We start from the raw sequence: 12,212 nt of genomic DNA, 5'->3' as shown, positions 1-12,212 counted from the left end.
GGTTTTATAGTTAATCCCACAGTTAATTTGTCAGCATTTGTTTGTGTTTGTTTTACATTAATTTGGGGTCACTGAATACTGTCCAAAATAAAAATAGGTTTTTACGTATTTCACCAATCATCTTAGTTATAACATCCACTTCACCATTCTAAATATTTATCATAGATTTTATTTCAGGTTGTTAAATTGTTATATTTATAAATGTTATTTATCTACTCTGCAGTTTGCTTAAGGAGCAGAAAAGGTTAGTACTTGGTTAACAGAAGACTAGTACAGGACTTCAGTCTTAGCATTAATCATGTTTCAAATATCTATTAATGATTTTGTCATGAAGATGATTTTTTCTGGTACTAAAGCATTCCCAGGTTAGATCTAAGATTTGGGCTGATGTAGAATTTAAAAGCTCTTTTAAATTTTTAGGGTATTGAAGAGAGACTCATTTGGGGCTAATGGATGAAGTCCTTAACCATTTTTGTGCCATGGTTTCCTTCACAGAATGTTTTTTTTAAGTGCATAAAATATATGATTTATTGGTGTGTGTTGTGATTTCCTTCACGAAGTAGTCTGTGACATCAGGAAGGTGATGCCATGATAAGCATTTGAATGAGGTGAGGCTGTGTTTAGTCACCAACCTCACGATCTACTCCAGAACCATCTGGGTCTGGTAGCCAGATATGAAACAGGATGACTGGAGATTGGTGGCCCTGGATGTGAGGCAATCAGGGTTAAGGGACTTCTCCAAGGTGACACGATAAGAGTCAAGTGTCTGAGAGATTCGAGCTCCCATTCTCCTGACCCCAAAGCCAGTGCTCTTATCTTCTGCATAACCTAGCTGCCTATTACATAGAATTAAAAGAAAAGATTTTTTAATTTAAATATAATCTATTGAATAGTCTCATTTTATGTGTATAGGTTCATGGGATCTTTGGTTTTTGGATAGGTAGGCTATCTTAGGTCTGTCACCTGGTCCAAACTTAAAATTTTATAATGAGAAAAAAGGCCTAGAAACCTTGTGGTTTCACTTAGGTGAGAGAACAAGAGTCATAACCAAAATTTTATAACATTAAATTCAATGCCCCTTTCACTACATTATACACAGGAATGTTGACAGTGTATGTATTTTGATGGATGTATAGTAAAAATGTAGATTGTGCATCCACTGTGATTCCTGCCTGTTTTCCCATATTCTCCAGAAGCCAGTTCAACTATTTTCAAATCCTTCCTCTAAATTCTTGACAATGTTTTAAGGCATAATTGTCTAATCTTTCCTGGTAGTTACATCTCTGTCTTTTGTGTCATTTGTTGGTAATATGTTGTGCCTACTTGTGTCAACAAAGTGTCCTTGATACTGTTTCTATAACAGTATCTTTTGTTCTTTGGTTTACTGCAGCATTAAAAGTTTAAATGACTTAAGATGTCTACTTGTAGTCAATAAGACATTCATCCACTTGATTTTTCTTTTGTGGATGCTTAGTATAAACTCTTTACATGAATATAGATCTCAAGTAAGATAACAGTGTTAAAGTACCTGATACAGTTAGCACAGTCATTTGCAACAAGTAACACCTGGACTACTTAACTACAGGGAATCCTTTTCCTTTTGGACTCTATGATAGGGTCAGAGAACCTCTTGGTCTGGCATTGCCAAGGCAACCATTGACAGAACTTGAAATTCACTAAATCTAAGAGTTTTATAGGGATGCATTAAAATATTTGACCAAATATAGTCCATGAATGATTAAAAAAAAAAATCTGAAAGACCCTTGGCAGAAAAATAGGTTCCTCACCTCTATGATAATAGAAAATAGCCTTGGCCATCTCTTCTATATTTGTCTTGATAGGGTCACGTAAGAATATTTTACTCATTCATTCTTTCAAGTTTGGTTGGACTTAAGTGTTGGTTAGCTAAAGTGGTGCACTGCTCTTTAGGAAATTGTGGGCTTCTCAAATTAAAATGTTTTGAAATGGTAGCTCAATGTGATTTGTTCTAAAGATGTTAGAAACCTAGGAAATTACGAAGTTTAGAATTTCATCCATCTGGTAGTCTGGATTATAGCCAGCTAACTGATTAGATTCATTGTTAATGGTTCTTTGCCATGTTGGGCCATTTAAAACTACATTTCCGAGCTTGATAGGTTTAAAATAAAAATTTGCTGATGATCATCAATGTTGAGTGATTTAATTTCTTTTTCTGTGTGGCAGCATAAAATTCACAGGGAACATAATATAAATTGCATTGTCAAAAAATTAAATCTTTTCAAAGGTTAGTTGAAAGTCAATTCCTACTTCTACCCCCTAAGTATCTAAAAGCAGGCTTTTGTACTGCCTGCTAATCAAGGATAAATTATCAGTCCTTTTTCACCTAAAGTTTGATCCCCATCTCACTACTGATTGGAGACCAGCAGGTGTAGAGAACTTAAAACTTTGAGCTAGAAGGACTGGGGTTGTTACTCTAGGGCCGGAGCCTGGGTTCCCTTCCCACTTATGCTGCTTGCCACCTGTTTGACTTTATGGACAAGTTACTTCCCATTTTACAGATCAAAAAACTGAAGCAAAGGTGATTTTTCCAGGGCCACACTGTGTAAGTGTGAGGCAAGATTGAAATTCAGAAATACAGGCTCCCAAGTCCAGCATTCTGTCCGTTATACTACCTAGTTGCTGTGCTTGTATTTAGGAAAGATTAAGGATCCTCAGACTGTTCTCTGGACAAGTCATTTAACCTTGATTATCTTACATTCAGAGCCATCTCCAGTTGACTTGATTCATCCTGGCCACTATACCCCAGATGGCTCTGAGGGATAAAGTGAGGTTGATGCTTAGCACAGCACCCCCTCAAATCCATTTTTCTTGGGTTTTTTTTTTTTTATTTTTCAAGGCAATGGGGTTAAGTGGCTTGCCCAAGGCCACAAGGCTAGGTAATTATCAAGTGTCTGAGGTCAGATTTGAACCCAGGTACTCCTGACTCCAAGGCCTGTGCTCTATTCACTGCCCCACCTAGCCGCCCCTAAATGTATTTTTCTTGTCATGGTATCAATCATCTCTAGTGTTACAGTATTAGCAGAGGACAAAACCTCTTTAGATTGTTCCAGACATAGTTCTGGCTTTAGAATCACATTTTCTGCCTGCAGATTGAACATTGCATCTGGAAGCTTGATCCCTTTCTAGGCAGGAGATAAGATGACATCCAAGAAATTTCAGTAGTAGGTGCTTTCTGACAAACTTCAAATTAGAACTTGGTTTATAGTATTTTGGAATGGGCAGCTGTACTACAAGTAGGTAGGATCCATGTCTGGAACAGTGACAGTTTCAGAGGTCTTGGAGACCTATCAATACAATCAACTAGTTGAAGGGAGGTAAGAAATAGAAGTATTGGGTTCAGTGGTCTGTAGAGTACTAGCCATTCTTCTTTATCCAATATGTTCCTGATTTTCCCAACACTTATAGCACAGGTATGGGTGAGTCTGGAATGACAGTTAATAAGTGGTGATGAACAGGTTTGCCAAGAATAGAAAAATCTTAGTAAAATGAAATAGACCATAAGGAATCTTAAAGACAATAGTAAGTGGAAAGTCAATATGTAAGAATTACAGAAAAGAGTTATTTTTTAAACTGGAAAAGAAACTTGGCATAGGAGTGGCATGAAGGATCTATCACACCCTTCAAGTACTTATGAAACCTGGGAAAGGGATTAAACTCACATGCCAAACCAGGAAGAATGAATCCAAGTCCCAGAGGCAGATTGCAGCTTGATATAAAAGAGTGGGATTAAGGTGAACTTAACTGCCAGTAAGTAAAATGGTTCTGCTTTAGGAGGGAGTGGAGTGACAAAATCTCAAAATTGGAAAAGTATTTTGATGCCATTTAGTTCAAATGGCCTAAGGATCCCCGCCACACTATTCCCAGCAAATGGTCCTCCAGCCTTTGCTTAAAGGCTTCTAGTGAGGAAACATGGAACACATTAGCTTTACAAAGAAAACCCATCCCACTTCTGAGTAACTCCATTTGTTTTTCTTAAAAAGGAGGTGGGTAGCATGCTTCATTCTTGGTCCACAAATCTTGATTGTTTATTAATTTGATCAGGGTTGTCAAGTCTTTCAAAAAATGTATTTAATGTAAATTGTTCTGGTTCTGATCACTTCATTCTGTATCAATTCATACAATAATTGTTGATAACGAGATCTCAATTGAAAGTTGATTGAGACCATTATTAAGAGTCAAACTTGGCTTATTCTGAAAAAATTACTTCAAAGATGTCTTTTCCATTCCAACAATGACAAATTCAGGGATAGCTGAACCAGCTCTGTTCAAAGTCAGAAATGCGTGTTTTTACAGCTTACAAGAAATAAACTGAAGTGTAGGGTTTCTACCCTATCTCCTTCTGAGCAACTTCCTAACAATTCCTTCAGTGGGCTAGATTTCAAACAGCATTCAAAACAGAAAAGCAAAATGTAAACAAGATTCAAATAACCTATTTGAACTGGGGGGATTGCTTCATTGTAGAAAAGTATTGCAAAATCCATACATGTATTTCCGAGGAATGAACAAATAAATTGTTCCTTATGAGACTTATAACAGAAAATCTTGGTTGGGAGTGATGGAGAGTTAGTTTTTTAAAAGCACTGAAATATTAAAAATAGAGTGGGGCCACTAGGTGGCGCAGTGGATAGAGCACTGGCCCTGGAGTCAGGAGTACCTGAGTTCAAATCCGACCTCAGACACTTAATTACCTAGCTGTGCAAGCCACTTAACCCCATTGCCTTGCAAAAAATAAAATAAATACAGAACCTCCCTTCTCTCCAAAGGTGAAGAAACTATCAGTGGGATTTCGGGTTTTTTTTTTTAGGTTTTTGCAAGGTAAATGGGGTTAAGTGTCTTGCCCAAGGCCACACAGGTAATTGTTAAGTGTCTGAGGCCAGATTCGAACTCTGGTACTCCTGACTCCAGGGCCGGTGCTCTATCCACTGCACCACCTAGCCGCCTGGAAACCATCAGTGTTAAACAACATAGTCTTTTGATCTATTGGCCAAGTTTGCTAAATGACTTTTTTCCTTTTTTTTTTTATTCTTTACAAGAGATGACTTCCAGGGGAAAGGAAGGGGAAGTAATAATCTGGAATGAAGATAATATAAAATCAAGTAATGCCAATAAAAATTTTAAAATCAGAAACATAACTATATTAATGCATGTAATCACATATCAGAGAAACAAAACACATAACATCAAAAACCAAGATTAGTTCATAGGGTACCACACTCTTGACTCAAGCTGCCAGCCATCTCTATACACTTGGACAAACCAATAAATAGACCAACACCAACTAGCTTTTGAAAGTATAGTTTCCACAATATATCAAAAAAAAATTGCCATTATTCAGAGATCTTTGGTTCATTTGAAAGATTGATATATAGGAAAAGGATTATTAGACTTGACTTGCATGGACACAGGGAAGACCTATTAGCAATAGGGGAAAGGTATAAAGAGGCACATTTCTGCTGGTGTCATGAGCTATTTTCCAACAATCAAAGCTATTCTAGAGTGGGCTACCCTGGGAGGTAGTTGGGTTATCCTGAATTGGCGAGACATAGGCAAAAACTAGAAGATAATCTTTAAAGAGATGTAGACAGAGGATTCTCTTGGTCAGATCTAAATATAGTTAGAATATCTTTGAGATCCTGTAAGAGTCTTACCATGCCATTTTTGCTTCTCAGCCAGTCAGGACATTTGCTGCTGCCTTTCCCCAATGTCAGGATCTTACTCTGATGTGTCCAATGGCCAAGTTTTTTAGCAGAAGTCACAATTCCAGATGTTCCAAATCAGAAATTATCTCCATTTGAGGCTCAGTCCTTTTACTAGAGTACCATCAGAATTAAGGACTATTGTGTCTTTTCAAGTAATCTTTTTTCCTTTGGAAACTTCTGCTCTGGGACCCAGTTTAGTCAGTAACTTGACCTTGTAAGTAGGATGAGAAATAAACTACTTAACAGGTGTACTTCCTATATCTCAATATCAGGGTTGGTTGGTATTTTCCCCAAGGGATTAATCCCTCCTTATTTACAGGATTTCATTTCTCTTTAGTTGTCCCTCTATCACTTAGAGTGTAGAGTGTCCAGAATAAGTACTGGTCCCACCCCATCCCCAGTGAAACTGTGTTAACATCATTCAAAAGTTTATGTTTACTCTTATCAGGTAAGTAGAAAAAATACAGATGAAGAAACTGAGGCTCAATGTTAGAAAGCACTGGAAAAGAAAGATTTCATGGAGATTCCCTCAATTGAACCTTGAAGAACTATGAAAGGCAGAATGATGAGGGAGATATTGCTGCTTGGGAGACAGATTGTGCAAATCTAAAAAAGTGAGACATGGAAGGTCCATTATGGAAAACAGCTGGAAGTAAATAGTCTTATAGTGTGTAAAGGTGAAGCATAGTGTGTAATGGTGAAGAATGTGAAATAAGACTAGAAAGATAGCTTGAATCTAAGTGGAGGACTTTCTGTGACAATCTGAAGGGTTTATATTAGAGGCAATGCAAAATTGCTGGTAATTTTTGAGTAGAAGGGCATAAACCTATGTGTTTTCAAGATTATATTTGTGTCATTATCGCTTCCCGCCCCCAATTCACCCTTCCTCAAAATTTTCCCTCTTTCAGTTGAGGGTCCACTATTCTGCCAGGCATACAGGTTCACAACCTGAGAGCCACCTTTGACTTTTTTTCTCCCTCACACCTTGATGTGAGGGAAAGAGAAGTATCAGTACCAAAATTTTGTGCCTGGGTGACTGGGAAAAAAGTAATAATCTCAACAGAAATGGAGAAGTTTCTAAGAAGGGTAAGTTTAGTGGGTAAGATATTGAGCTCATACTGGTTATTCTTAAGGTATGAGACGGGGCGGCTGGGTGGCGCAGTGGATAGAGCACCAGTCCTGGAGTCAGGAGTACCTGAGTTCAAATGTGGCCTCAGACACTTAATTACCTAGCTGTGTGGCCTTGCACAAGCCATTTAACCCCATTTACCTTGCAAAAACCTAAAAAAAAAAAAATATATATATATATATATATATATATATATATATATATATATATTATATATACACATCTGACCATTGGCAAAGTAATTTTCTATAGGTTAAATTAATTCTTGATTAGTGGTCTTGTTATCCAAATCTTTACTACTCCTTTTCAGTCTCCTGCTTTTTATCTATCTATCTATATGCATCCCCTAAGTAGACTGAAAACAGAATATGAAAAACAGTTCTCAAAAGAAGAATTTCAATGTATTTACAATGATAAGAAAAAAAATGGCCCAAATCACTAATAATAAGAAAAATGCAAACCAGAACAACCTATACCAGGTAAATTGGCAAAGATGACTAAAAATGGTTAATAGTCAATGTTGAAGGGCTTATGGGATGATGGGATGATAGGCATACTAATACATTGTTGATGGAACTGTAAAATGGTATAACCATTTTGGAAAATAATTTGGAATTATGCAGATAAAGTGATTAAAATATCCATACCAGAGTTTATACTCCAAAGGAACTATCAATAAGAAAACTCTCCAATAAAATATTCATAACAGTGTAAATGGCTAAACAAATTGTGATACATGAATGTAATGACATGAATATTACTATCCAACAAAGAATGATGTGTATGATGAATATAGACAAGTATCAAAATATCACATGAATTAATACAGGATGAAGTAAGCAAAGCCAAGAAAATAATATACATAATAGCTGCAGCAATGTAAAAGAAAAGAACAACCACATACCAAAAAAAAAAAATCAAAAGAGAATATTGTAAAATAACAACGTTCAAACATGACTCAAATGAAGAGAATGAAAGGACAGTCCAACCCAACCTTTCATGGAGGTCCATAGATGTTTTCAGACTTTTTCAATGTGTCAATCAGATATGCTGATATTGTTTCCTCTTTTTTATTTTTTTGTTTTTAAAAATACTTTGTTATATAAGATGATTCTTTGGGAAGAGGATAGGTAGAAATACTAAAGATAACTATAATGATGTAAAAAAAATAAGATTTCAATAAAAACATTTTTTAAAAAACCTTAGTTCTAATCCCACTTCTAATATTTATCATCAATGTGACTATGGACAAGTCACAAAATAATTTATAAAAACTACAGGTTGAATTTATTATATACTTTTTAAGTAAATACATTTCAAGTTGTACATAACAGAGACCTATACTTCATGGATAAAACTATGTATTTTCATTTACTATGTATATGGGGGTATCTAGGTGTATAGTGGTTAGAACACCAGGCCTGGAGTCAGGAAGAATCATCTTTGTGACTTCAAATTCAGCTTCAGATACTTCCTAGCTGTATATCCCTGAACAAGTCATTTAACCCTGCCTCAGTTTTCTCATCTGTAAAATGAAAACTCCAAGTGGGGTCACAAAGAGTCAGTTAAAATTTTATTTAGTGTTTGTACTGAATCAAAATACATTTCTTTTCAAAAAATCTCAGTCAACTGATACCTTATTGTCTGATCTTACTATCTCATATTTTATGATTCTTCCTTAAGGATATGATTTCTCTCTCATCACATTCAGTTTGGATCACTGTATACCATGGAAACAATGTAAAGCCTGGCAAATTGCCTTCTATGGTGGGGGGAGGGAAGTAAGATTAGGGGAAAAATTGTAAAACTCAAAATAAATAAAATCTAAGTACAAAAAATCTGTCACTTAAACACTGAATCTATTTCCTCATCTGTAAATTGGGATGAGCTCCTATCTTAAAGGGCTATTGGGATGATCAAATATGATAATGTTTGAAAAGTTCTATAAAAATGTCAGCTTACAGTTACTAGTTCCAGGTTAGGTTGCTTTTGATTCATTCAGCACCTGATCCAGAGAGAGGCACTTTTTGGGGGCCATGTTCAATATGTATTAACTTGAATTGTTAACACCAATTGATTTGAAGTTGAGGTAAGGATGAAAACAGAAAGGGAAAATAAAGGGGAAAGCTGCCTGAATTATATACATTGAGGGACGGCTAGGTGGCCTAGTGGATAAAGCACGGCCTTGGATTCAGGAGTACTTGGGTTCAAATTCGGTCTTAGACACTTAATAATTACCTAGCTGTGTGACCTTGGGCAAGCCACTTAACCCCATTTGCCTTGCAAATACAAAAACCTAAAAAACAAAGACTACATATTGTTGACTTTGTATAAATTTTTCTCTTGGTTATGCTCATTTCACTACATCTGTTCAAGCAAGTCTTCTCAGACTTCTTTGAAACCGTATTCCTCATTAGTTCAACATATTTCTATATCAAATATACTGAACCATTCTCCAGTTGAAGGACGTCCTCTCAGTTCTTTGACACTAAAAAAGAGATCTTTTTTTTTTACAACTTTAGAGTTTGTTTTGATTAGGAATAAAGCCTCCCTGAGCTACTCTCCCTTAAATTCCCCCTCTACTACTTTCTTCCCTTTTCCTCCTATTTCCATGCCTGAAATGTTTATCAATAGCCAACTGTGTGTATATGTATTCTGTCAGTTTTCCAGTATTGGGTTCTCTTGCTAGTTAGTTCCATTTTAATAATTCGCAAATTTTTAGATTAGTTGAATATTTACAATTTTTATATAAATAAATTTTGTATAAGTATTAATATTGAGTCAGGTAGATGATATGGTGGCTAGACCTGTATTCCGGAAAGATGAGTTCAGATATGGTCTGTATGGTCCTGGGCTAATTACTTAATTTCTGTCTGCCTTAATATCCTCATCTATAAAATGGGCATAGTAATAGTACCTTCATCCAAGTTTGTTGTGAGGAGATAATGAGATAATATTTGTAAAGCAAACCTTTCTAACTCCCATTTAAAAATTCATCTATATGGGAATCTTTAGGTTGGTAGAAATGAATACCCTGCCCTGTGTGAGAATGCCTTACCCTGGTTGTTGAGACAAATGAGAAAACCTTTATCAGCCCCATTTGGGATTCTACAGGGTCAGTTATCTGTGGCTCATCAAACTTTGAACCTTGGTCAATCAAATTGGACATTATTGATGCCTAGTTTTCATCTTCTAGAAAGAGGATGGAAGAAGAAGAGTGCAATATCACTGCAAATTACCAAAGGAAAAGACTCTAGGAAGAGTCTCAACATGTCCTTACTCTTAGCCTGCTACTCAAGACCTTGAGGAGTTTTGACTTGACTGAGAACCCTCTTGGTTGAGCTGAGTTCTCTCACTCCTAATGGGAGAGCTTCTTTACTCTGTTTTGTCTTGTATATATTCTTCTATTTATACTTTCTCTGATTTCTGCTTTGCAATGATTTGCATAATTGATTCTTGCTATTTGCTCTTTGTTGGACATAGAACTTGGGGGTCCTCCATTCCCCCCCAAAATGTCAAAGCAATCAAAAGTTATATGGAATCTAATTATATCCTCTAGACTAACAATATTTAGGGGACAGAGACATAATTCTAGTCCAGTATCCTCTCCTTCCCCTTTGAGGACAGCAGAGTAGTCTCTGGTCCCAGTCTCTTGTTGTTGAAGGAAAAAATCTTCTATTAAAGAACTAATTATCTTTGTGCACTAAGTTCAGTTTAGGCATTTGACATAATGAGTCACTTCTTTGAAGACTCTTGTCTTTGTAAATCACTCTCCATTTTCTCCTGGGGAGGGAGAATTCCAATAGAAAACTCTGCACATCCTTTAAAGGAAAAAAAAAACCCTAATTTTATGACCCTCATAACTCTGGGGTCATTCATTGTCTCATGAATTCTTCACTAGGTTCAACTCAGACTTCCTCACTGATTCCCTTCCTTGGAAAAATGCAAGTATCCCTTGGAGAAGAATGGAGGGAAAAGACAAGAGAGATCTATTCTGCCTTCCTAAGACCAACATCCAAATGTAGGCCTCTTGCTACACAGGGGTCTTATTACTATCCCTACTCTCTTCACTAGAGCTGAAAGCACTATATAAATGATAGCTACTGTTGAATGTACTATGAGAAATATGAAGTTTGTATCACTAGAATGCTAATGCCTACTTGAGAAATGTTCTTTTTTTCCCTGTTTTGCATTTAACTAGACAGCTTGCCTTTCTGAGATCCTTAATGCCCTGAAAATCTACAGAGAAAAATTAGTGTACTTAGAAAATCAAAGATTTAACCTTAAGGTTTAATTCCTTTTCTTAAGCAATTTACCTATCTTTGAGACTTATTTGATCTTGTTTTTTTTCTCTGAGACTACTTTTCCTGTTGCATAAGATTGAAATTCCATTTGCATTTCTTTGCTGTGAAAGAGGATTCTTGGTGGAGGGGGTAGAAGAATTTCAGGTGCCCTGTAGAATAAGAACCTAGAAAAAAAATTTGCCTTGACATCTAAGTAGATCACCTATCATACAAGAGTCTGTAGAGAAATTTCGATGTTTCCCTGAAACTGAACTGAACACTTAGGAATTTTGTCCAGATCCTACTCTCTGAAAGGTAACTATCCCAGGTCCCTAATCTCTGTATAAAGAATTCCATAGGCTCTGGCAGTAAGAGGAACTGAGCTTTCCTGAGCAAGAAGCTTCATTTTCTTTTTTTCCTTTAGTTACTCAGATTGAACCCACTCTTTGAGGTATGAGCAGGGGTGGGGTGAGGCAGAACCTAGTGGAAAAGGGAACTGATGTGCTCCAGTCTCCAGTCTCCAGGGATCCAGAGCTGATTTGCAAGCACTATATATAGTAGATTGTTTTGGTGTACTCCAAGTACCTTCTAATTGACCCCTAGTCCTAAATCCCTTCCAGGAGAGAACTACAAATGGTCTAGAAAGGATTGCAGGGACTACAAGAAAGCCTTTCCCTTTTCTCTATTGTCTTTGGCATTTGATCACCAAACCAAGAATTTGTTAGCTACTAAGCAAGCAATAATCTTTGGTAAATTTTTCAAAATATTTCTTTTTGAATCGTCTTTACTTGTATTTGGGGACAATTGTGATTTTTGCCTATAAATGTAACATTTGATCTTTCCACATTGACTTGTTTTGAGGTTCATTTCTTTGAAAGGCACCAAGTAGGCAATTGAAAAAAGATGATATTTATGCCTTCTAGAAACCCCAAAGGTATGAACAAAAATATTCAGAATGCGTTCCTATTGACTGAAAACAAAATACTTGCAAAATACTTGACTGATGAAACCTCTTCAAAGAGAATATTTGGAAAGTCTTTTCCCAGAAGTCACAATATAAGG

The sequence above is a fragment of the Macrotis lagotis genome, chromosome 1 (genome assembly GCF_037893015.1).
Source record: "Macrotis lagotis isolate mMagLag1 chromosome 1, bilby.v1.9.chrom.fasta, whole genome shotgun sequence".
NCBI lineage: Eukaryota > Metazoa > Chordata > Mammalia > Peramelemorphia > Peramelidae > Macrotis > Macrotis lagotis.
This window is presented reverse-complemented; position numbering follows the sequence as displayed.